Source organism: Bos indicus, chromosome 6, assembly GCF_029378745.1.
Source record: "Bos indicus isolate NIAB-ARS_2022 breed Sahiwal x Tharparkar chromosome 6, NIAB-ARS_B.indTharparkar_mat_pri_1.0, whole genome shotgun sequence".
NCBI lineage: Eukaryota > Metazoa > Chordata > Mammalia > Artiodactyla > Bovidae > Bos > Bos indicus.
Genome location: NC_091765.1, coordinates 96800690 through 96828505, shown reverse-complemented (window position 1 = coordinate 96828505; position 27816 = coordinate 96800690).

The following is a 27816-nucleotide window of genomic DNA, read 5'->3' as shown; positions in this document are numbered from 1 at the left end:
GTGTAAATAAAATTTTATTGGAACACAGACATGCTCCTTTGTGTCTATGGCTGCTCCATCATAATGGCAGAGTTGAGAAGGCATGGCAGTTCACAAAACTGAAGATACTAATTTTCTGGTTCTTTGTGGAAAATGTTTGCTGATCCCAACCACTGGGGGTTAGTGTTTGAGGACTTTCCTGGGGGTTGGAAACAAGCAATTCAATTGCCAAGACTCCTGAGCCCGTGAAATGAAGTATGAGAGAAACCTCTGGAAAATGATGAGAGCAGGACAAATCTGGTCTTTGTATAGTGAGCTATCTTTGAGAACTCACCACTCTGAGCGAATCTAAATGTGGAGAGGATATTTTGAATGAAATTTCCTAAACGTTGTTGCACAGAACCTTCATTTCCTTCCAAAGCAAAATGGTTTCATGGTGAAAGGATTCCCTTGAGGAAGTAAGCTTTTTCAATACTTGGACTAAATGAAGTTCAAGAGTTTTCTTTACTCCAGGACTTGTAATCCACTCCCGTATTGTGGAACACAAGAGGGATATATTTTGTACCATGTTTCTCAATCTTACTTGACCATAGAAATATTTCTCTTGGAACATCTAGAAATATCTTATGAGCTACATTTTCTTATGGAACACAGTCTAGGAATCTTTTCCAGGATCCTAGCACATATGAAATCTATTTTCCCTTTTCAAAATTAATTGCTCCAATTCTCATTTTTTGGTTGGCAGCACTGACATTTGCTGGGTACTAAACAGAGGTTTGTCTAATTGTTAAATGTCTTGAGATACATATCAGTTGGCAAGTAACAGTTTCTCTGAACCCTCAAATATCTCCTGGATTCCTGGTTATCCTGTCTTCTTCCCTGAGAATGTCTAAACTTCTGTTCATTCCAATAAATAAAGGTTATTATTTGTGGGAGACAGGGAAAGAAGCCCTAGGACCATGCTCTAGTGTTACCTGTGTATGTTCGGACTGGTCACTGCCTAGGGGCTGTAAAATATTTTGAATATCACTATCCAAATTCCAATACTTTGGCCACCTGATGTGAGGAGTCTACTCATTGGAAAAGACCCTGATGTTGGGAAAGATTGAGGGCAGTAAGAGAAGGGGGCAAGAGAGGATGAGATGGCTGGATGGCATAACCGACTCAATGGATACGAGTCTGAGAAAATTCTGGGAGATGGTGAAGGACAGGGAAGCCTGGAATGCTGCAGTCTATGGAGTTGCAAACAGCTGGACATGACTGAGTGACTGAACAACAATCCAAGTTCCAGCACAAATGTGTTGGTTTTTTAGGCCACTGAGAAATGTCCTGCCTGCCATGATGCAAAAGTCACAGCATTGCTGAAGCCAAACAGCTTATGGTGACATGTCAAGTTTACCAACATCAGGACCCTTGTGTAAATGGGGACCTAGAAGGCTAGAACAATGGCTAAAATTCTCAAGTAGGCATGTTATCTCTCCCAGGCAGGTAAACACAGCATAAGGTAAATGATGAGGAAGGTATCATTACGTACCTGGAGTATTCTCTACACCACCACCCCCCCCCAGCTCCCCAAAAAGGTAAGGTTTCTAGTTTTAACAATTATTAGTAACAAACTAATGACACATCTGAAAAGTGATTAATCCACCAGTATGTTAAGGAGTGTTAAGTCTAATGGGAGACTCAGATGACATGGCCACTGTGATGTGATGGATAAAGGCTGTGATGGGAAAAAGCACAGATCTAAGTAGCTCAGCAGGGCTTGGGCAGAAGGAATTGACCATAAAATACTTTCTGGAGGAGGAGACATGAGCCAAGTCTTAAAGCAGGAGCTGGTTACAGTGGAAGGGGGATGAGTGAGGCTGTTCTAGTTAGAGGGAACAGGGTGTTCTGAGCTCAATTCTGTTTCTCTTGCCTTTTCCCCCCATTCCTGCCCCTAAAACCTACCTGCTGTTAAAAGCTCAGCTCAAACACTGTTTGGCTTGAAACCGCCTTCTGCTCTCAATCTGGTGGCTCCCTACTTTGTGCTATTGTGGACCCTGGTATTGCAGGGAAGGATAAGTAATTTTCCCTTTACCCTTTGAGTTCTTAGTTGGGACCCCTGTAATAAAAGACACATTAACAAGAGAAAAACAAATGAAGTTTCTTAACATATTCCTCATGGGATACTCAGAAGAAAATGAATCACTCCCCAGGGTGGCTTAGAATTCAGGATTAAACAACATCTTATAGGGAAAGCAGAGGAAGGATACAAGACTCTTAGGAGAGAATAGATGATCTTTAGGGCCTTAGAAAGCATCACTATGAACAAAGCTAGTGGAGGTGATGGAATTCCAGTTGAACTATTTCAAATCCTGAAAGATGATGCTGTGAAAGTGCTGCACTCAATATGCCAGCAAATTTGGAAAACTCAGCAGTGGCCACAGGACTGGAAAAGGTCAGTTTTCATTCCAATCCCAAAGAAAGGCAATGCCAAAGAAGGCTCAAACTACTGCACCATTGCACTCATCTCACACGCTAGTAAAGTAATGCTCAAAATTCTCCAAGCCAGGCTTCAGCAGTATGTGAACCGTGAACTTCCTGATGTTCAAGCTGGTTTTATAAAAGGCAGAGGAACCAGAGATCAAATTGCCAACATCCGCTGGATCGTGGAAAAAGGAAGAGAGTTCCAGAAAAACATCTATTTCTGCTTTATTGACTATGCCAAAGCCTTTGACTGTGTGGATCACAAGAAACTGTGGAAAATTCTAAGAGATGGGAATACCAGACCACCTGATCTGCCTCTTGAAAAATTTGTATGCAGGTTGGGAAGCAACAGTTAGAAGTGGACATGGAACAACAGACTGGTTCCAAAAAGGAAAAGGAGTTCGTCAAGGCTGTATATTGTCACCCTGCTTATTTAACCTATATGCAGAGTACATCATGAGAAACGCTGGGCTGGAAGAAGCACAAGCTGGAATCAAGATTTCTGGGAGAAATATCAATAACCTCAGATATGCAGATGACACCACCCTTATGGCAGAAAGTGAAGAGGAACTAAAAAGCCTCTTGATGAAAGTGAAAGAGGAGAGTGAAAAAGTTGGCTTAAAGCTCAACATTCAGAAAACGAAGATCATGGCATCTGGTCCCATCACTTCATGGGAGATAAATGAAGAAACAGTGGAAACAGTGTCAGATTTTATTTTTTTGGGCTCTAAAATCACTGCAGATGGTGATTGCAGCCATGAAATTAAAAGATGCTTACTCCTTGGAAGGAAAGTTATGATCAACCTAGATAGCATATTCAAAAGCAGAGACATTACTTTGCCAACAAAGGTCCATCTAGTCAAGGCTATGGTTTTTCCAGTGGTCATGTATGGATGTGAGAGTTGAACTGTGAAGAAAGCTGAGCGCCGAAGAATTGATGCTTTTGAAGTGTGGTGTTGGAGAAGACTCTTGAGAGTCCCTTGGACTGCAAGGAGGTCCAACCAGTCCATTCTAAAGGAGATCAGTCCTGGGTGTTCACGGGAAGGACTGATGCTGAAGCTGAAACTCCAGTCCTTTGGCCACCTCATGTGAAGAGTTGACTCATTGGAAAAGACCCTGATGCTGAGAGGAATTGGGGGCAGGAGGAGAAGGGGAGAGGATGAGATGGCTGGATGGCACCATCGACTTGATGCACACGAGTTTGGGTAAATTTGGTAGTTGGTGATGGACAGGGAGGCCTGACGTGCTGGGATTCATGGGGTCACAAAGACTCGGAAATGACTGAGTGACTGAATTGAACTGAACTGTGCTGTTTCTACATGCTGCCTTCTCTCTTTGTCTGTAAAAGCTCTTGCACCCTGATTGTCAGATGGGGGTGGGAATCGACCTTTGGATGGGCATACCCTCTACCCATCCGCCTACCCCTAGTTGTCAGCATCAAAATAAAGCAAATTTTTCCTTTCCACCAACCTGGACTCTAATGGCTTTTGAGCAGCAAGCAGCCAGACCCCTCTTTCAGTAACAAAAGAAATTTACCTTCTCGCCTGTCTTCCTTTTGTCCTCTCTTTTCCCCAGAGGAGCTTCTGCTTATTCCCCAGCCCCCTCTCAGTAGGCAATTTTCTGTTTATTTCTCACCCTTGGGATTTTTTCCCCTCATTTTTTTTTAAACACAAGGTGTCACAATGTATTAGTTTCCATATAAATGTTATACTTATTTATCCTTATTTAATTAGAGTTTGTATAAAGCAATTCAGGGATATAATTCGGCAGTGCCATTGTTAGGCATGTTTCTGTCATTCTAACTAAGCTCCCAGCTTCCCTGGTGAGGCGTTTCTTAACATCTGTCCTGAGTTCCCATTGGTGGAGCCTCCGGGGACCCCTCACCACTTCTGTGATACCTCCAGACCCTTCATCTGCCTTGCAGAGCCTGTAGGCCGCACATCACAACCACCCAATGACTGCAAAATGCAGACTTCCATCTGCCTGGTCTGGGAATGATCACTCAACAACTATTGATTAAGCATCTGCCTATATGGCCCTCTGAGCTTTGTGGAAAGTCCAGGTGACTGGGAAAAAATAAAAAGAAGGGGGAAAAAATAAGCACACAGGTCTTGTTCTGAGGAAGATTACAGTTTAATAGGGACAGGGGATCTTCCCCACCCAGGGATCAAACCCATGTCTCTTATGTCGCCTGCACTGGCAGGCAGGTTCTTACTGCTAGCGCCACCTGGAAAGCCCTGAATAAAGTTATACATGGATTTTTCACTGCATTGCAGGTAGATTCTTTACCTGCTGAGCCATCAGAGAAATTGGATATATATACACATAGCCGATTCATGTTGTTGTACAACAGAAACTAACAGAACATTATGAAGCAGTTATCCTCCAAAAAATATAAGTAAGAAAACAACAGGGTTAGCACCCCTAACCCCAACCCCAACTCCACCCCCTGCATTTGAGGGTCAGCTGCATATGTATAGAGATCTGGAATAATATTCATCAAATACTAAAAAATGTTTATTATCGTGTGGTAAGATTTGGGGTCATCTGTGGGTTTTTTTTTTTTTTTTTTGCACTTTATTGTTTAAAATTTTTATCATGACCGTGTACCATTTTCATAAAAACAGTCACCACTCTAAAAAAATTATTGATGTGAGGTCACTTGCTAAGTTACATCCAAAGTCCTAAGAGCCACGTAGAAGCCAGGCCACACGCTCTCATTACACATGACGATTTCAGGTGGCAGTGGGGAAGTCCAGGTGAATTCTTCGTGAGAGTTTTTAAACACTTTAATCTTGGAGGCCAAGTGAAATGACTGAACTAGCTGGAAAGTGAAAACTGAAAAACTGAAGTCTAATTATTTCTTTAACATCAGAAAGTCAATTTGTGTCTGCCACTCAATAATTTTCTAAGCTTTTTCAAACAAGTTTGATATTCACACATCCAACAACTTTCCACTTGCCTGTTTCCATCCAAGGGAGAAATGAAAACAATTAATAGGCAAACATGAAACAACACACACATTTAAAGCATTTTTTTTTTTTCAAAACACAAATGGCTTTACTAATGGAAAACACATTCATTACACTTACGTTTAACTTGGTCTTATTAATCCATTTGCAAAATACTAAGCTTTTTTTTTTTTTTTAAATCAAGGACCAAATAAAGACTTAATTGGGGTATCACTCAAATTTACTATGAGATAAGAGAAAACAAGCTTATCTTCACTCGTTTGAACCAAATATTAAATATGACTTTGATACTAATTCAAAATGAAATCTCGATGGCTCTGTATTCTAGGAAGTGGTGTAAGAGGTTTTTAGTGAGTTTTATGAAGGAAATCACATTTTCTACATATTAGTATCAAAATAACAGATTCACGGCTTCAATAGAAATCGTGTCAATTATATGCACTTAAAATAATGCATCACACTCAGACATTAAATATTATCATTGATCTTTTTATTAAGAAAACTCTAGCTAAATTTGCATTTTATTAATTTTGGACTTGACATTTCAAACATGTGTATTTGGGATTTATCTGGGGTTTGGCCACCTACTTACCCACACTATCGTGCAGATGTGTGAAGAGGCCCTGGGAACCCAGATAGTGTGGGGAAGGTAGACTTTGTTTACCTAACTTCAGGAGAATGGATAAGCACTGGATCATTCAGCCCCAAACTAAGATAAGCTGCAGATACTGCACTGTTCATTGACTGTTTTAGGTCAAAGGGACAAACACGTTAACATAGATTCACATATAGTTTAAGTCAGAAGGCATCTTAGATTTTGTTCTAATTTAAGGCATTTACAGTTCATTTGTGTGTGTGTGTGTTTTTTGAGAAGATATGCATTTGTTTATTATGTGTGTGTGTGTATGCGTGCTCAGTTGCTTTAGTCGTGTCTGACTCTGTTCAACCCTATGAACTGTATCCCTCCAGGCTCCTCCGTCCATGGGATCTCTAGGCAAGAATACTGGAGTGGGTTGCCATGCCCTCCTCCAGGGGATCTTCCCAACCCAAGGATCGAACTTGTGTCTCCTATGTGTCCTCTACTGGCAGGTGGGAAGCCCACATTTATTTATAACAAAGTCTATTTATGCAGTTTCATATGCATTGTTAGACAAACATTTCACCAAAATACATCTTCATAGATTACTACCTCAGTAACAGCATGATATACATACCACTCTTGAGCTACAAAGTTCATTCACCCTATACCCCAGTGCTAGTAATTTGTGGAACTCTGTAGATTTTTAACACTTTATGTTCTGCTTTTTGATCAATATTTAAATTTCCATTAGGCAAACAACATTTAGGTGATTTCAAAATTGAGAAAGAAAGAAAAAAAAGAACCCTAGACACTTCTGGAGATCACTTGATATTATAAAATTTAATTCCCAAAGGATCAATACAGAGAAGGTTGAGTGACTGAAAACCTTGGGGATCACATATGCTTCATAAGGAGATGCTTTTATTCACTGAAAACGTAATACTAAGAGAAACTCTGGGGCTTCCTTGATGGCTCAGTGGTAAAGAATTCACCTGCAAATACAGGAGACATGGATTTAATCCCAGATCCAGGACTATCCCACATGCCTTGGAGCAACTAAGTCCATGCACCACAACTATTGAGCCTGTGCTCTAGAGCCCGGGAGCTGCAACTAGTCTGTGCTCCGCAAAGCCCGGGAGCTGCAACTAGTCTGTGCTCCGCAACAGAGAAGCCACCTCAGTGAGAAGCCTGAGCGCCACAACCAGAGAGTAGCTCCCGCTGGCCAGAACCAGAGAAAAGCCCAGGCGGCACTGAGGACCCGGCACAGCAGAAAATAAATAACAAGTAAAAAATTGAGAAACTGACTTTGAAATGATTATCTGAATTGTTGTTTCAATTTTCTGGTGTGCTTTGTTAGAAAAAGAGGCTCCTTTATAGAATAATTGCATCTTAGAACTGAAAAGGACCTAAGAAACTATTGCACTCAACTTTTTGAGAGTGAGTGAAAGCAAGTGACTCATTATCTATAACACTTTCCCAATTCTCCAGTGAGAATTAATCTTAAAAATATCCCTTATTTATGATTATCAAAAGCCATGCCCTAAAGAAAATCTGACGAATACAAAGTCTTATTTAAATCTAATCCATTTCCTTCCAGAATCTTTTCGGTTTTTATTATACAATCTCTTGTCACAATATCCCTTAAAATATTTTAAAATTGTTGGGTGATATGCCATCATGTCGATTGCACGCATCTCACATGCTGGCAAAGTAATGCTCAATATTCTCCAAGCCAGGCTTCAACAGTACATGAACCATGAACTTCCAGATGTTCAAACTGGATTTAGAAAAGGCAGAGGAACCAGAGATCAAATTGTCAACATCCGCTAGATCATCGAAAAAGCAAGAGAGTTACAGAAAAACATCTACTTCTGCTTTATTGACTACATCAAAGCCTTTGGCTGTGTGGATCACAACAAACTGTGGAAAATTCTTAAAGAGATGGGAATACCAGACCACCTGACCTGTCTCCTGAGAAATCTGTATACAGGTCAAGAAGCAACAATTTAGAACTGGACATGGAACAACAGACTGGTTCCAAATTGGAAAAGGAGTGTGTCAAGGCTGTATATTGTCACCATGCTTATTTAACTTATAAGAAGAGTACATCATGAGAAACACTGGGCTGGGAGAAGTTGGAATCAAGATTGCCAGGAGAAATATCAATAATTTCAGATATGCAGATAACACCACCCTTATGGCATAAAGTGAAGAAGAACTAAAGAGCCTCTTGCTGAAAGTGAAAGAGGAGATGGAAGAAGTTGGCTTAAAACTCAACATTCAAAAAGTTAAGATCATGGCATCTGGTCCCATCACTTCATGGCAAATAGATGGGGAAACAGTGAGAGACTTTATTTTGAGGGGCTCCCAAATCACTGCAAATGGTTATTGCAGCCATGAGATTAAAAGACGCTTGCTCCTTTGAAGAAAAGCTATGACCAACCTAAACAGCATATTAAAAAGCAGAGACATTACTTTGATGACAAAGGTCTGTCTAGTCAAGGTTACGGTTTTTCCTGTGGTCATGTATGGATGTGAGAGTTGGACCATAAAGAAAGCTGAGCACTGAAGAACTTATGTTTTTGAACTGTGGTGTTGGAGAAGACTCTTGAGAGTCCCTTGAACTTCAAGGAGATCAAGCCAGTCCATCCTAAAGGAAATCAGTCCTGAATATTCATTGGAAGGACTGATGCTGAAGCTGAAACTCAAATACTTTGGCCACCTGATGCAAAGAACTGACTCATTGGAAAAGACCCTGATGCTGGGAAAGATTGAAGGCAGGAGGAGAGGGGGACGACAGAGGATTAGATGGTTGTATGGCTTCACCGACTCAACAGACGTGAGTTTGAGTATGCTCTGGGAGTTGGTGATGGACAGGGAAGCCTGGAGTGCTGCAGTCTATGGGGTTGCAAAGAGTGAGACATGACTGAGCGACTGAACTGAACTGATGATTATGTTTCAGGACTAATTTCTAGAGGTGGAGTTCTTGTTTAAAAATAGGCATTGTTAATCTGATTTTCAGAAAATACACACAGTAGCAGCATAGGAAGATATCTATTTATCTTTCTTGACTGCAGCACTTCATACTTACATAAATGCACAAATCATGTTATCTCTGGTGGTAAAATTAGTTGAGTACATGCCCACATCATTATAAAGATAAGAAAACCAAAATCCAGATTGCGTGGTTGAATTGCCCAAGTTCGCATAATTAGTGGTAGAGCTAAAGGTAGAATGAGGCTTTTCTGCTATAATTCTTTACACAGTTCTTAACCAAATATGTGTATTATCATTATGTGTGTTATGTGTGTTAGTCACTCAGTCTTGTCCGACTCTTTGCAACCCCACAGACTGTAGCTCGCCAGATTTCTCTGTCTGTGGAATTCTCCAGGCAAGAATACTGGAGTGGATTGCCATTCCCTTCTCCAGAGGAACTTCCCAACCTGGAGATCAAACCCTGGTCTCCTGCATTGCAGGCAGATTCTTTACCATTTAAGCTACAGGGAAGTCCTATTATCATGGCTGTAACTATTTATTTTTCAAGATTTTTATAGATGGACACTAGGATGTCAAGGTGGTCAGTGTTTTATGCTGTGCCTTTTCCTTTATTTAGGAACTTTCCTTTTCTCCTCCTCGTCCATGTACCAGAGATTCTTAACTTGCAGTATTAGTATCATCTTGTCAGCTTGTTAGAAATGTAGAATCTCAGGCTCTATCCAAGTCAATGAGTCAGAATCTGCATTTTAAGAAGATCCCTGGGTAGTTTAGAGGTAGTTTAGAGGAACATTAAAATATTTCCTGCAACTCAAGTAGCCAGTTTCTGATTTTTTTTTAATTGTCATAATAGAAGAGAATAAAAACACGTATTAACACTTTGACTTGAATTAATGGATTTTATCTTTCCCCAAAATATGACTAAATAGTTCCTGGACAGTCATAAGGTGGACATAATAAGAAAACCTTTATTTTCTATGCTATTGTTGTTTAGTCACTAAGCTGTGTCTGACTTTTTTGTGGCCCACTGGACTGTAGCCCATCGGGCTCCACTGTCCATGGGATTTCCCAGGCAAGAATACTGGACTGGGTTGCCATTCCCTTCTTCAGGGGATCTTCCCGACCCACGGATCAAACTTGCATCTCTTGCATTGGCAGGTGGATTCTTAACCACTGAGCCACCAGGGAAGCCCTAGTATAATAATATATTTAAGGATTTTGTCTCTGGAAATAAATTTCTACCATAAAAGCAGAAAACCTGATCACAGAATTAAAAAAAAAAACATGTTATAAAACAGAAATAAAAAAGTTCAGACTATTAAAATACTTATTTGGTAAAACCAAGTATCTTTTTCTTTCTGTTGAGGATGTTTCTAGAGGCTGGATTGATGATATATCTTAAAGTCACATCTAGTGAAGTTAGGAACATAATATAGATTCTTATCCCTGGCAAACTTTAATATTACAAATAGAAGTATTCTTCACTACTCAGCCTGCTAAATTGTATTCAATTTATGGCAATCACCCTTAAAATGCTACTGCTGCTGCTGCTGCTAAGTTGCTTCAGTCGTGTCCGATTCTGTGCGACCCCAGAGACGGTAGCCCACCAGGCTCCCCCGTCCCTGGGATTCTCCAGGCAAGAACACTGGAGTGGGTTGCCATTTCTTTCTCCAATGCATGAAAGCGAAAAGTGAAAGTGAAGTTGCCCAGTAGTGTCCGACTCTTAGCGACCCCATGGACTGCAGCCCACCAGGCTCCACCATCCATGGGATTTTCCAGGCAAGAGTACTGGAGTGGGGTGCCATCGCCTTCTCCGACTCTTAAAATAGTTCTTGCTAATTTGATGCATATGAAAGGTGGAGAAAATCTTTGAATGAGAACAGTCAGGGAAAAGCTGGATCCTCTGTTACCTTGTGGTGGCCTTCTATGTTCTATCTTGGTTGCTCATTAAAATGAATTTCATTTTTTCCTTAGATGGCTTGTGTGTGATAGGGAAACTTAAATGGTTCATAGAGTTCTTTTTTGTTTGTTTGTTTAAGATTGAGATCTTTATTTTGATGCACCTCTAGGAAGGGTCCAATGTTTTCTGGGAAGACTGATATGCTGGCTATAATGGAGGTAAAGGAGGCCACTGTAGAGGGTATACACCCATTAACTAAAGTCTTCTCAAAACTTAAGGAGTCAGAAGAAAATGCTTAATTCAAAGCTTCTGACTTTCAAAGAGTTAGTGTGACAGGAGCCTTGAAATTTCAATAATTAAAAATAAACCCTTGTAAAACAGAAATTATAAGAACTCCCAATATTTAAGACACTTTTTAAAAGTCACTTTGTAGAATTTAGTGCCAATTTGCTGTAGGATACAAAAACAGTTGAGAAAAGTTTTGCTTTCCAACTATGAGATCCATTAATTTGGACTTTATGAAAGCAAATAACTCTTTTTGATTATCATCCACTTATCTCCCTCCCATCCCCTGACCCTGACCCCATAAAAAATGTACCACTGGATATTGATTTGATATTCCTTGCCCTTGATGAGAAAAACCAGTTAAACTGCTTACCCATAGAACTGTTTCTTTTCCATTTCACTCCAAACTTCTTTAACTTATGGAATGACAGTTCCACTTCCACAATGCTCTCAGAGAAAAAAAGACTAATTCTGGCTTAACTTCTTTTTTTAAAAAAAATTATAGCCAAAGGAGATTTTCTCCCTCAATTCCACTCTTGGTAAAAACTGATTTCTTCTTTACAATGTTGGTAATCAATAAAAGTCTTTACTCAAACTCCCCAAAGCACCCGTGGTAACCTAGTCCTTCGATAAATCTAGGGCCTCTCCCACGGGGTTTCCAGGCCAAGCCACCCCACCACTTTTATGGTGATATATGAGCATCAGATCCAGGGACTTACCCAACATCCTCTAAATTAAAAGTCATTGGAGCAGGTAGTTTAAGGAACAGATTTATAACAACTTTCAAATGAAACAAAGGTATTCCTCACAGCTGTGAGCCATCTGCAACCAATTTTCTCATACTCGGGGTATATTGAAGATAAATATTTTCCCCATACCCACCCCACCCCCTCAGCACACACAGAGACTCGTATAACATGCCACCCAGAGGAACCTTAACATTTCCTAAGCGAACAGCTGCTCAGCCTCTCTTTGGCCTTTCTCTTGTAGTTCATATCGATTTCAAATCATTGCTCCACTTATTATGCAGACCCTTACCTTATTGTTGAGCCTGAACATGCTGGTTGGAAAAGTAAGGATCATTTAATTGCCACAAGGTTCACAGCTATGACTGATTATTCGATGTGGTAGTGAGTAATCCTAGAATCACAGTCTGGAGAATGTTCCAAAAGAGTGCAGAGATAGAAAGGGATACAGAGCAATATATCCCAGTGGTCCAGAGCAGAACTGGGCTCTGACAGACCTAGGTTAAGGCTTTTTCCTAGCTGTGTAAACTTGGCTTCCATTTTTCTCAATTATAACTTGTGGTCGTGGTTTAGTTGCTAAGTTGTGTCCGACTCTTTCTACCCCATGGACTGTAGCCTGCCAGGTTTCTCTGTCCATGGGATTCTCCAGGCAAGAATACTGGAGTGGGTTGCCATTTTCTTCTCCAGGGAATCTTCTAGACCCAGAGATCGAACCCAGGTCTCCTGCATTGCAGGCAGATTCTTTACCAACTGAGCTACAAGGGAAGCTTTTTAACTATAACCTGAGAATATGAATAGTACTTGCCTCAGGGTTCTTGGGAAGATTAAATATGATAATGTACAGAAAATCTCCATAAGATATTTCATCTTCAATAAGGATTAGTTAGTATTATTATCTTCATGAATGATAGTATGTTCAATGCTACTTTTAATAACCATAATGTCATGTAATAATCTCTTTGATCTATCATCTCATAGCACTACATCCTACACTACACAACACAAACTTTGTTTATCCCAGCATTTACTTCTCAAAGTGTCCTTCATAGTACATCAGCATCCCTTAAGATGTAATATCTCCTTCTTTCTCTTTCTATTGAGAACAAGCAAAATGCTGGGTTGAAAACAATCTAATAGTCTTTTCTGCAGAACTTCACAGAGCCTTTAATATACTGATTGTCACTGTCAATTTCAGCATGGTGGTGGCAGCTGTAGCTAATTTTATGGTGGGGATTATAGTTTACATTGCTTCACAGTCTTATTTTACCAAAGAACACGTTTTCATTTGTTCATTTTTCACATAATATCCATTCAGGTGGTTTACCAAATGGTTTGAAGTTGCTGTGAGTCTTAGTCCACTTGGGCTCCTATAACAAAAATACGGTGAACTGGAAAGCTTAAACAGAGAAATTTGTTTCCCAGAGTCTGGAGACTGGGGGGTCCAAGACCAAGGGGCCTGCAAACGAGGTGAGATAAGAGCCTATTTCATGTGTCGTAATCAGTTGTCTTTTTACTGTGTCCTTACCTAGAAGAAGGGGCAAGGGAGCTCTCTATGGTGTCTTTTATTAGGGCACTAATCCCATTCAGAAATGGTATGGACCTAACAGAAGCAGAAGATATTAAGAAGAGATGGCAAGAATACACAGAAGAACTGTACAAAAAAGATCTTCATGACCCAGATAATCACGATGATGTGATCATTGACCTAGAGCCAGATATCCTGGAATGTGAAGTCAAGTGGGCCTTAGAAAGCATCACTACGAACAAAGCTAGTGGAGGTGATGGAATTCCAGTTGAGCTATTTCAAATCCTGAAAGATGATGCTGTGAAAGTGCTGCACTCAATATGCCGGCAAATGTGGAAAACTCAGCAGTGGCCACAGAACTGGAAAAGGTCAGTTTTCATTCCAATCCCAAAGAAAGGCAATGCCAAAGAATGCTCAAACTACCGCACAATTGCACTCATCTCACACGCTAGTTAAGTAGTGCTCAAAATTCTCCAAGCCAGGCTTCAGCAAGATGTGAACCATGAACTTCCTGATGTTCAAGCTGGTTTTAGAAAAGGCAGAGGAACCAGAGATCAAATGGCCAACATCCGCTGGATCATGGAAAAAGCAAGAGAATTCCAGAAAAACATCTATTTCTGCTTTATTGACTATGCCAAAGCCTTTGACTGTGTGAATCACAAGAAACTGTGGAAAATTCTGAAAGAGATGGGAATACCAGACCACCTGATCTGCCTCTTGAGAAATCTGCATGCAGGTCAGGAAGTAACAGTTAGAACTGGACATGGAACAACAGACTGGTTCCAAATAGGAAAAGGAGTATGTCAAGGCTGTATATTGTCACCCTGCTTATTTAACTTATATGCAGAGTACATCATGAGAAACGCTGGACTGGAAGAAACACAAGCTGGAATCAAGATTGCCAGGAGAAATATCAATAATCTCAGATATGCAGATGACACCACCCTTATGGCAGAAAGTGAAGAGGAACTCAAAAGCCTCTTGATGAAAGTGAAAGAGGAGAGTGAAAAAGTTGGCTTAAAGCTCAACATTCAGAAAACGAAGATCATGGTTTCCGGTCCCATCACTTCATGGGAAATAGATGGGGAAACAGTGGAAACAGTGTCAGACTTTATTTTTCTGGGCTCCAAAATCACTGCAGATGGTGATTGCAGCCATGAAATTAAAAGATGCTTACTCCTTGGAAGGAAAGTTATGATCAACCTACATAGCATATTCAAAAGCAGAGACATTACTTTGCCGACAAAAGTCGGTCTAGTCAAGGCTATGGTTTTTCCTGTGGTCATGTATGGATGTGAGAGTTGGACTGTGAAGAAGGCTGAGCACCGAAGAATTGATGCTTTTGAAGTGTGGTGTTGGAGAAGACTCTTGAGAGTCCCTTGGACTGCAAGGAGATCCAACCAGTCCATTGTGAAGGAGATCAGCCCTGGGATTTCTTTGGAAGGAATGATGCTAAAGCTGAAACTCCAGTACTTTGGCCACCTCATGTGAAGAGTTGACTCATTGGAAAAGACTCTGATGCTGGGAGGGATTGGGGGCAGGAGGAGAAGGGGATGACAGAGGATGAGATGGCTGGATGGCATCACTGACTCGATGGACGTGGATCTGGGTGAACTCTGGGAGTTGGTGATGGACAGGGAGGCCTGGCATGCTGGGATTCATGGGGTCACAAAGAGTCGGACACGACTGAGCGACTGAATTGAACTGAACTGAACTGAATCCCATTCATGAGGAATCCGTCCTCAAGAACTAATCATCTCCCCACCTCCACATGTCATTGCACTGGGGATTAAGTTTCAACACATGAATTTGGTGGGAGGTCCACAAAAATTCAGTCTACGATAGTGTGGGGGTGCGTGTGTGCTTGTGGGTGCTGTCGCTAACTCATGTCTGACTCTCTGCAACCCCATGGGCTATAGCCCTCTGAATTCATCTGTCCATGGGCTTTTCTAAGCAAGGATACTGGGGTGGGTTGCCGTTTCCTTCTCCAGGGGATCTTCCCAGTCCTGGGATTGAACCCACATCTCCCGGGTCTCTTGCATTAGCAGACAGATTCTTTACCACTGAGCCATGTGGAAAGCACATAACATTATGATATAAACATGAAATACTTAATTTTTTTCAGTTACCTCCTTCAGTTACACCCCTTATGCCATAATAATATGGCCAGATCCCATAGCTTTCTAATCATTCTATTCCAGTCTAGTTCAATTAAAAACTCAATCTCCTGTCCAGAGTGGTACTGTACATCATTCTGTTCCCCCAGCACAGGCATTCAAAATGGGGGCAGGGGATGTTGGTTTGCCCTATTGTTGAAGTGAAAAGGGAAAAAGAGGAATGAGTTTTTCTCTTTCCCTTTCCTGAGAACAAAGAAGATAAACAGAACAGTAAGTAGGCATGAAATTTCTTAGTTTTTTTTTTTTTTTTTTTTACTTTAACTGGTTCTAACTCTGTAACTAAGTTTGCTTTTCTGCCTCCTAACTCTGTAGGATGAGATGGTTGGATGGCATCAAAGACTCAATGGACATGAGTTTGAGGAAATTCTGGGAGACAGTGAAAGTCAGGTCAGCCTGCTGTGCTGCAAGGGGTTGCAAAGAGTTGGACATGATGTAGCGACTGAACAACAACTCTGTAGGAGCTACAATTCACATTTTTCCCTTTGACTGTATGCTAAATACATCCCCTATCTGTTATTTACCCTTAAAACACCCTTCCCCTTGTAGTTACATATCAGAAAGAAGGTCACAGGGCCCCCAAACTGCCGGGCTCAATTACTGGGTCACTGATGCCAGTTTATTTGTCATTGAAACACTGTCTTTGAAACAATGCAAGAGGAAGAAATCAAGATCCTGTCACCTTTGTTCCTCATCACTGGCTCCTGACAACAAGTCCTTGTCTTATGTAAGCTCCTGGACTCCTCATGGCAGGGATGTGTGTGTGCACAGTTCTTGAGGCATGAGGGTACTGTGTTCCCCTTGCCGCTGGCTGAGAATTAAAACCACCTTTCTATTTCCTCCAAAAGCTTTGATGGGCAGAGAAGGCCAAGATTTTGGTCAGCAACACCATCACCTCTCCTTTCAAACTTCTTCTGGGTTCTATTTTATCTGTGTTGGAATAGAAGAGAAAAACTAAAGGTTACAAAGAGCAAATGTTCTTTTTTTTTTTCTGTGAAAGTGGAAATGTAATTTAATACACTGTTGTGAGTCACTTTACAGGAGACCTGGTTAACTGAAACCCTATGTGTGATCTGGCATGACAGACATTTAAATGCTGACTCTCTTATAGGGTCCTTGTTTACATTCTCTGAAATGTGGATCTTCACTGCATAATGCATGGATGAACTCCTGGATCAATCTCTTCCAACATTTCTCAGTTCCCACCTGCATGGTGGACCCTACAGCCTCTTGCTTCTAGGGATTCCTCATCAATTCCTCCCAGGTGGGGAGTTGACTCAAATCCAGTGATCTTCATGAGCATACAGGTTGGTCCACTGCCACTCCTCTCTACACTGCCTCCTCTCTCAAGTTCTCTGCAACCTAGCTGAGACAGCTACAGATGGTAGACCAGCAAGCCCACTGTATAAGTAGACACTTGACAAGGGAGTTAGATGTCTAGCTCTCCTTCTGAAAGGAAGAGATGTCTGTTATCTCCTTCTGCCAATTTCTAAAGGAGTCTCAGCTAGCACCTTCTTTACTTGGTTTTTGGCATGAGGAGGCAATCCCTCTTTTCACAGTGTGGAGATGGAAGTGCTGTAATACTGAAATGGATCAGGACCCTCTGGTCCTTGACCTCTACGCCCTCTGCCTGCCTTTTGTCTGTGGAAAAAATTTTGTTGTTGCTTTTCAGCCACTAAGTCATGTCCAACTCTTTGTGATCATGTAGAAAAACTTTAGCTAAAGAATAAGTTTAATCAGAGAAGTGAGAAGATGCAAAAGCAAAGAAAAACAGTAGACAGGACAAAACAATAATAATTTAGTCAGTAAGCAAGTTCAATGACCTGAGTCAAGGACATTAGTCCTATATGGCTAATATTCTGAGCCATATATCCTGTGAACTATCTTCAGTTCAGTTCAGTTGCTCAGTCGTATCTGACTCTTTGCTACTCCATGGACTATAGCACGCCAGGCTTCCCTGTCTATCACCAACTCCCGGAGTTTGCTCAAAGTCTTGTCCATCGAGTAGGTGATGCCATCCAACCATCTCATCCTCTGTCATCCCCTTCTCTTCCTGCCTTCAATCTTTCCCAGAATCAGGGTCTTTTCCAGTGAGTCAGTTCTTCACATCAGGTGGCCAAAGTACTGGAATTTCAGCTTCAGCATCAGTCCTTCCAGTGAACATTCAGGATTGATTTTCTTTATGATCGACTGGTTTGATATCCTAACAGGCCAAGGGATTCTAAAGAGTCTTCTCCACCACCACCATTCAAAAGCATCAGTTCTTTGGTACTCAGTTTTCTTTATGGTCCAACTCTCACATCCATACATGACTACTGGAAAAACCATAGCTTTGACTGGACAAACCATAGCTTTGATTGGACAAACCATAGCTTTGTCAGTAGTGAACTATCTTATAGATACTGAAACCCCCACCAGGTGGAAGACATTTACTACATGATGACCAGATTATAGCCATGACATAAGCTGCCACAATTCCAAGAATTGGCCTCAAGGGGATGGGAACAAACGGACCCATGGAACTGATTGCTGCTACTGCTACTGCTGCTAAGTTGCTTCAGTTGTGTCCGACTCTGTGTGACCCCATAGATGGCAGCCCACCAGGCTCCGCTATCCCTGGGATTCTCCAGGCAAGAACAGTGGAGTGGGTTGCCATTTCCTTCTCCAATGCATGAAAGTGAAAAGTGAAAGTGAAGTCACTCAGTCGTGTCTGACTCTTAGTGACCCCATGGACTGCAGCCCAGGAGGCTCCTCTGTCCATGGGATTTTCCAGGCAAGAGTACTGGAGTTGGGTGCCATTGCCTTCTCTGCATGGAACTGATTAATTGTGCCTAAAACAATCAAGATGACGCTGGCTAGACCACTGATGACCAATTGCAAGATGACTGTCAAAACTGACTGTGCTGTTTCTGCATGTAGTCCCCTCTCTCTGTCTACAAAAGCTCTTGCTCCCTGACTATCAAGGGTGGGTAGTCAGCCTTTGGACAGGTGTCCGCCCCCACCCTTATACCCTGCCCCGGTTGCTGGCATCCAAAATAAACAACTTTCCTTTCTACCAATATGGCCTCTTTTTTGACTTTTGAGTGTCGAGCTGCCAGACCTCACTTTTGGTTACAATACTATGGTGAGAGCTCTGGAACTTTATGCCCTTGAACTGATGCCTCCTCTTCCCCTCTTATTTTTCTATGCATTCTTCATCCATAGAAAATGGGATTTGTGGGACTTCCCTGGTGGTCCAGTGGTTAAGACTCCACCTTGCAATGCAGAGGATGAGAGTTCAATCCCTGGTTGGGGAACTAAGATCCCACATGTCATAGGGCAACTAAGCCTGCACATTCTGGAGCCTGTGTACCTCAGCCAAAAAAAAAAAAAGATCCTCATGATCCAACAAAGATCCTGCATGATCCAACAAAGATCCTGCATGGCACAACTAAGACCCAGTGTAGCCAAATAAGTTAATTAAAAAAGAAAATTGGTTTGTGCTTGGGTGATGATGACAATTAGAGGTAGTTCAGCTGCCACTTACTAAGCCCTAAAGGTAGTAAGAATCTGGTTTCCAATTACTTACAATTCTCTTTATTCTTTAGAACATGGGTTATTCTTGACTTGGGTCCTGTTCAGCAGAAAAGTTTGCAACAATTATTAAGTTCTTGTAGGATGCTGGGAGCCTATGAGATGCAGTTTAGCAGATGCCAGATTCTAGGTTTCCTGGAGATAGGGACTGTGATTGTCGTATTCATTTGCATCCCCCAGTACTTAATAAGAGCTCAATAAATGTTTGTTAAATGAACACATGGATGAATAAATGATCCAGCCTAGACATTCTTTAAATTTTAGAAAAGATAAGAATCACTTGTGATTTCCCTGGTGGTCCAGTGGCAGAGACTCCTCATGCAAGGGGCCCGGGTTTGAGCCCAAGTCAGGGAAACAGATCTCACATGCTGCAACCCAAACCTGGTGCAGCTAAATAGATCAATAAATATTTTGAAAAAGAATCACTTGGGGATTTTTTTTTTTTTTTTAGTACAGATGCTTTGACCTCACTGGCAGAGGATCTCACTTAATAGTTCTAGAGAGATGGGACACACTTTGAGATATACTGGCTAGTCCATAGGCAGATTAACCCTGTGTGGTTCTACAGTTACTGGGTAATGATTGCTTAAACACATGTCTTGAATGCTGATTTCAGCAACTTTCTCCTGATTGCATATGAAAAAAATATATATATATGCAGACATGCAGGCACAAATGCATATGCATCACACATAGGTAAAGAGAGGAGAAGGAATGTGATACAGAATTGATGTGTGAATCATTACTTTAGGCCTCATGAAAACGTCACCTCAAGGAAAGTGTCCTTGGAAAACCCTCTAACCATTTTTGACTTTTACATATGGGTAAAAGCTCCTTTCCTAATGATGATTAAGTCGCTTGTCTATATGCTGCAAATCAAAATTCCTTAATTCCCAGGGTTCCTGTCTGTAATGAAACCCAGGAAGGAGCCATGGGTGGGGCTGTGATGCTTCCACTTTGCAGGTGGTACCAGTTATAAGAATAAATGCTGATTTTGACTTTCTGGAGTTTTCAGTACAATGTATTTTATAAGCACAGAATAAAAATTGTAACCCCAATACTTTGAAAGAGTATAGATGTAGAAAATCTACTTGTATACCATGGATATGTGAATCCCAATGAATCTGATATAACTTAGAAAGAGTTGAATAGGCAAAGCCTATATTTTTTAACAGAAATGAACTCAAACACCTACAACTTGTCTATTTCCTGTATTTCTTGTAGAGATTTTTAAAATTGAAATAAATATACCTGTAGCAAAATGTACTTCATACATTTGCTCTCATTTTATAGCCGCATAACTGAAAGTCTATTAGAAACAGTATAACTATTCTAAAATATATTTATTATTTGAAATAAAGTTTTAATCACAGTCATGTAATACATAGTCATAGAAGTTAATTTCACCAGATTAGGTTATTATTTTTCAAGTCATGTTATTTTCAGATGTTTTCTAGGAAGTTAGAGGACATTACATAACATTTTATAATCAGATAAAGCTGACATCTCAGAGACAATTAAGCAAGATAGAAATGAAGGTGGTTACAATTTCATGGGCTTAAAGTGATGAACCTGTCAAAGCAAAAGTCAGGAGGAACCTCCAGTCTTCAAATGCATGCGTTATGAAATAGACCCAAAAGCCCCTTTGCCTCAAAGATGCAGCTTAGCATGAGAGCTGTGACAATAAGAAGGAAACTCCAAGGGCTTGATACCAAAGATTTCTTAGCTACAAGCAGAGAGTTAAAGATTCATGAGATAATGTAAATCATGGGATTAAAAAATATGTCTTATCAAGAAATAAATCATCAAAATTTAAATCTTCCATCACGAAAAGCAAAATGTCACTTGCATATCTTGCTGTGCCCATCTCCTCTCCTCCCCTCCCCTTTTTCTCCCACCTCTCCCTCCCTTTCTTCCTTCCTTCTTTCAATTTTGTTTTGTAACTTCAGGTTGTTAATGTCTATTTGGACAGGTAAGTCTGTCCAAATAGACATTAACAATCTAAAGTTAACCACTTACAGGGAAGCTCCGATTTTCTCAACAGTGAAGAATCCACCTGCAATGCAGGAGACGTGGGTTCAATCCCTGGTCTGGAAAGATCCTTTGGAAAAGAAAATGCCAATCCACTCCAACATTCTTGACTGGGAAATCCCATGGACAGAGGAGCCTGGCAGGCTACAGTCCATGGGGTCGCAAAAGACTGACTAAACAAGAACAGCAGCAGCAGTAACAACAAAACCACTTATAAAGGAGAGACTAGAGTCTGCATAACAAAAATGAACCACTACTCTGTCACTAAGTTCTAGAAGAGAGGTCTTTCTTGAGTCCATGTTAATACTCTGGCCCTTTGGGGACACGTGTGGGAGGGGAGAGAAAGAAGCTGGGGAAAAAATGGGATCAGGCATTTGTAATCACTTACAATGTCTATCCAGGGTGGGCTCATTTACTTGTGCAAAGCATTCCTGAAGTTTTAATTCCTTTAAACACAGAGCTCTAAGTTCTTCTAGGATGGTCATAGAAGACCTAATTTGATCTAGACTCCAAGGACAGCCTTCAGACATCAACAGAAAATCTGGATCATCTTTGTAGTGTCTCAGAGAAGAAGCTGGGACAAAGCAAAGCCTAGGAGTCCCTGCAGGGCAAGGCATGGCTTGTGAAGTCACTTCAGTCTGACTGTAACCCCCAACAGTCCAGATATTGCCCAAAGCTCAGCACTATTTATTGGCCGAAGGCGGTGGCATTTGTACAACCTAAGTGGTACATTTTGATCTAACCACATCCCAAATATGTTATGATTAAAACCGATCTTTTATCTTTTTTGAAAAAAGCAATGCATCTAAATATGTTGTCAATCTCTTCCCCCAAACCTAAAAACCAATAAATAAATAAAAATAAAGCCCAAACCAAAAAAACAAAACTCTCTGCCTGGGCGTAATTTCTAACACTGAAAGTGACATATTTGCCACTTCATTTCCTGACATTGTGTTCAAAGTCCTGCCAGGACCCTGGCTGGTACTACTCCAGGAAGCTGCTAGCTTACTGAACAAGGGAAAAACAACAACAACCTCTTTATGGGATATAAATCCATAGTTTACAAATCTAGAGGATGCTAGTATCATGCTGACTGATTAATGGTTGTGAAAGGGAAATTTTAAAACATACTCTTATCTTTAGGGTTCTCTACAACTGCTAGGAATGAAAAAAATTCAAGTCCAATGAAATGTTTTAAAATTTTCTCATTGCTGTTTTTCTTTTATTTATTTTTTTGCTTTGATTCTTTAGTAGAGTACTCAACAGAAAACAAAACATAAAAATGCACAGTATGATTACGACCTAAAATTACGGTTGTGAATCACTATTAAGCATGTTTATGCATCCCCCATGAGGCTAACAATGATACCCAGACACATTGCTGCTGAGCAAACACAGAGTCACCTTGTATTTTACTGTTAAATTTCTTTTTCAGGTGTACAACTCCAATCCATTCCTTTAGTCATGTTTATTAACTCACGGTTGTAGTGCAGTTCCTAGTGATCCACTGTAGACTGATGATTTTACAATTATTCACAGGCTGTGTTATTCTTCCTCATGATCTCTCAGAGGAGTCTCTCTCAATTAAAAATAAAAAGAGAGATGCTGGAAACAGGCTGGGTACTGAAATGAGGATCAAAAGTATATGTATGTCTATGTGTATCTTTTTAAAACTGATAATGTGTTTCTAAAACTGATAGCCAAATGGAAATTATTTCTTTTGTTTGTTCACAATCTGAATCCAATAGATAAAGTGAAATTTTATGACTCAAGTAATTAAATGGATATTTGTATCAAACTATTTTCTATTTCTTAAGTGACTCCTCTGCCTTTTCTAAATCCAGCTTGTTCATCTGAAAGCTTTCGGTTCACATACTGCTGAAGCTTAGCTTGAAGGACTTTGAGCATAGCCTTACTAACATGTGAAATGAGCACAACTGTTTGGTAGTTTGAGCATCCTTTGGCATTGCCTTTCTTTGGTATTGGAGTGAAAACTGACCTTTTCTAGTCCTGTGGCCACTGCTGAGTTTTCCAAATTTGCTGGCATATTTAATGCAACACTTCAACAGCATCATCTCTTAGGATTTGAAATAGCTCAACTGGAATTCCATCACCTCCACTAGCTTTGTTCGTAGTGATGCTTTCTAAGGCCCACTTGACTTCACATTCCAGGATGTCTGGCTCTAGGTGAGAGATCACACCATCGTGATTATCTGGGTCGTGAATATCTTTTTGGTACAGTTCTTCTGTGTATTCTTGCCACCTCTTCTTAATCTCTCCTGCTTCTCTTAGGGCCTTTATTGAGCCCATCTTTGCATGAAATGTTCCCCTTTGGTATCTCTGATTTTCTTGAAGAGCTCTCTAGTCTTTCCCATTCTACTGTTTTCCTCTATTTCATTGCCTTGTTCATGTTGCTTTCTTATCTCTCCTTGCTATTCTCTGGAGCTCTGTATTCAGTTGGGTATATCTTTCCTTTTCTCCTTTGCCTTTCACTTCTCTTCTTTTCTAAGCTATTTATATGGCCTCCTCAGACAACCACTTTGCTTTCATGCATTTCTTTTTCTTGGCTGGAATAGGTTGAGGGCAGGAGGAGAAGAGGGCAATAGAGGATAAGTGGAATGAGTTTGAGCAAACTCTGGGAGATATAGAAGGACAGGGGAGACTGGTAATGCTGCCACGCATGGGGTCGCAAAGGGCATGACTTAACGGCTAAACAGCAACAAAATAGAGATTAAGAGAAATCTCATTCTTTCTCCACTAGCAAGTACTGTGGAAAAGCCTGGTGAGGACAGATCCTTGAGACCTTGATCTTGGACTTCCAGCTTCCAGAACCATGAGAAATAAATTTATTTTGTTTAAGCCACCCAGCCTATGGTATGTTGCTCTGGTGGCCTGAGGAGGCTGAGACAATCTCTTAGAAATGTACTATTCAGTTATAACCAACACAAAACTCTGTAAGAATGGGGTAGTGTAGGTGCCTGACATTAAGCCTTTGATTGTGGAGAAATCCATTTCAAAAGACATCTATTTTGATTAGGCATGTCCCTGGCTGTATGAACTTGCTCCTTAGCAGACCAACCAGGAAAGGAACTAGGCCACCCACACTCCTGAAGTTCCCCAGGCCACCTGGATAACTCACCCCTGTAGTGACCCTTCCTCCACTCCCCTGAGCCCTAAATCCCCCCATGCTTCAAATTACCCCATAATGAGTGACCCCACAAACCCCCAGACACCTCACCCTCAGACCCTAATAAAAGCAGAGTCCCAGGCCCATGCTCTCTGTCTCTCTCTGTCTCTGACTGTCACCTCGAGATCTTGCTCTGTGGCCCTCGGGCGTGTAGTACATTTTCCAGGCTCTCTGAGTAACCAATCTTGTCCCTTATAGTTTGCTGACTTTTTTTTTTTTTCTGAAGTGTATCCTGTGATCATAATAAAAACCATAAGGATGGGCATTGGCACAAAGCTGGGCCCAGTGTGGGTTGGGAACATCTGTGTGCCTTGTTAGGAGGGATGGGGCTTCATATTTTCCTAGTCCAGAGCATTACCATCAGTAGGATGGGACCCACAGGACAGAACAAGGGACTTAAACATTAGGATTTTTTTGGCATACAAAGAAATTCAGGGAAGGGAATCCAGTTCAAGGCATATGTGGTAGCTCACTAAGGACTATCAGTGATCCATTCCACCATCTTTAACATTTAAGCCCTCATTTTGATGCTCATTTCTTCATAGTTACAAAAGGGCTGCTGTACCTCCTAACCTCCCAGTTGTGTTCCAGGTATGAACAAAAAGGTGAAAGAGATCTGAAAGTTGTCTTGTCCTCCTAAGGAGGCAGCTGGCACTAGTGGCAAAGAACCTGCCTGCCAATGCAGGAGACGTAAGAGATTTGGGTTCGATCCCTGGATCAGGAAGATCTCCTGGAAGAGAAAATGGCAACCCACTCCAGTGTTCTTGCCTGGAGAATCCCATGGACAGAGAAGCCTAGCGAGCTAAAGTCCATGGGGTCACAAAGATTCAGAAATGACTGAAGTGACTTAGCACGTCTTCTCTCACATGGAACTTCTATCTTTCCTTGGCTATGTCACATTGTTATCAACCAGGGTTCTTGGCCTCCTTAATCAATAGAAATTGATCAGAGGCCAGACAAAAAGTTCAGACAAGGCTTTATTGGTGCCCCTACTGGTTCCAAATAGGAAAAGGAGTTCGTCAAGGCTGTATATTGTTACCCTGCTTATTTAACTTATATGCAGAGTACATCATGAGAAACACTGGACTGGAAGAAACACAAGCTGGAATCAAGGTTGCCGGGAGAAATATCAATAACCTCAGATATGCAGATGACACCACCCTTATGGCAGAAAGTGAAGAGGAACTCAAAAGCCTCTTGATAAAAGTGAAAGTGGAGAGTGAAAAAGTTGGCTTAAAGCTCAACATTCAGAAAACAAAGATCATGGCATCCGGTCCCATCACTTCATGGGAAATAGATGGGGAAACAGTGGAAACAGTGTCAGACTTTATTTTTCTGGGCTCCAAAATCACTACAGATGGTGACTGCAGCCATGAAATTAAAAGATGCTTACTCCTTGGAAGGAAAGTTATGACCAACCTACATAGCATATTCAAAAGCAGAGACATTACTTTGCCAACAAAGGTTCTTCTAGTCAAGGCTATGGTTTTTCCTTTGGTCATGTATGGATGTGAGAGTTGGACTGTGAAGAAGGCTGAGCACCGAAGAATTGATGCTTTTGAACTGTGGTGTTGGAGAAGACTCTTGAGAGTCCCTTGGACTGCAAGGAGATCCAACCAGTCCACTCTAAAGGAGATCAGTCCTGGGATTTCTTTGGAAGGAATGATGCTAAAGCTGAAACTCCAATACTTTGGCCACCTCATGTGAAGAGTTGACTCATTGGAAAAGACTCTGATGCTGGGAGGGATTGGGGGCAGGAGGAGAAGGGGATGACAGAGGATGAGATGGCTGGATGGCATCACTGACTCAATGGACGTGAGCCTGAGTGAACTCTGGGAGTTGGTGATGGACAAGGAGGCCTGGCGTGCTGCGATTCATGGGGTCGCAAAGAGTCGGACAGGACTGAGTGACTGATCTGATCTGATCTGATCTGATTGCAGCAGGGAAGGCTTCCCTGGTGGCTCAGATGGTAAAGAATCTGCCTGAAATGCAGGAGACCTGAGTTTGATCCCTGTATTGGGAAGATCCTCTGGAGAAGGAAACGGCAACCCACTCTAGTAGTCTTGCCTGGGAAATCCCATGGACAGACGAGCCTGGTGGGTTACAGTCCATGGGGTCATGAAGAGTCAGACATGACTAAGTGATTAAACGTGCGTGCATGCACTGCAGCAGGGGGAAGCAAGAACAAGCAACAGGTTCCCTTGCTTACTTACTCTTGAGGTGGGGTAAGCTTGTTCTTTACATGGGGTGAGGGTAGAGGTGTGAAAAGCAGAGACATTACTCTGCCAACAAAGGTTCGTATAGTCAAGGCTATGTCTTCCCAGTGGTCACATATGGTTGTGAGAGCTGGACTGTAAAGGAGGCAGAATGCAAAAGAATTGATGCCTTTAAACCACGGAGCTGGAGAAGACTCCTCAAAGTCCCTTGGACAGCAAGGAGATCAAACCAGTCAATCTTAAGGGAGATCAACCCTGAATATTCGTTGGAAGGACTAGCTGAAGCTCAAGTATTTTGGTCATCTGATGTGAACAGATGACTCATTGGAAAAGTCCCTGATGCTGGGAAAGATCGAGGGCAGAAGAAGAAGGCATCAGAGGATGAGATGGCTGGACTGAAAAGAGTCAGACACAACTGGGGGACAGGGGTTGTGGCGGAGGGCATGGCTTAGATGGTTTGCCCACCTCTTAGGTGGTGTCGTGTGCAGGGGGGCATGTGCAGTACCCTGCTTTTGCTCCAGGCTCTTCAAAAATGCCAGTTAGGTTTTTTGGTCTCTTTGTATCTTTTGTCCAGAATTTGCCCCACCTGCACATGTACACGGTTAGTTTTAGTCCTATATAGTTTCTTGGTATTTTTTGCTCCAGGTGAGGTGTGTGTCCAGATGCAAGCATTGCAGCACTGCAGAGAAGGTCCCAGGTTCCAGGCCTGTCTCAACTTTGACCCGTGGAGAATGCTGTATCTGTCTATAGATTCAGGGATTCTTCACTGGGGAAAATATATGTTACCACCTGTACTCCTTAGACAATCTGCCATCCATGCTTACCCTCCTTCACGTGAACACACTTCATACTGACACCTTCTCTAGGAGAATACACCCAATTCTCCCCCTGCCATGGTATTCCTCTTTGAGCTCAGGATGTCTAGCCAATCCATAGGTCTCTCTGGCACATCTGCCTGGGACTCCCTTGTCCTGGGGGGCTCATCACCCCACCTGGGCTGCACTGGCCACTGACCTTGGATGTGCCAACAGGACGAACATGGGCGGCATCAGTGAATCTTCCGTTTGTATTTTTGATGTCATCTGTAATGTTTGCATATTTTTGCCGCTTGGGTAATGAGACCTAAATGAAAGCAACCTTGAACTGAATCCAAGTCAGAATTCTTGCAAACTGAGATCAGTCTTTGTG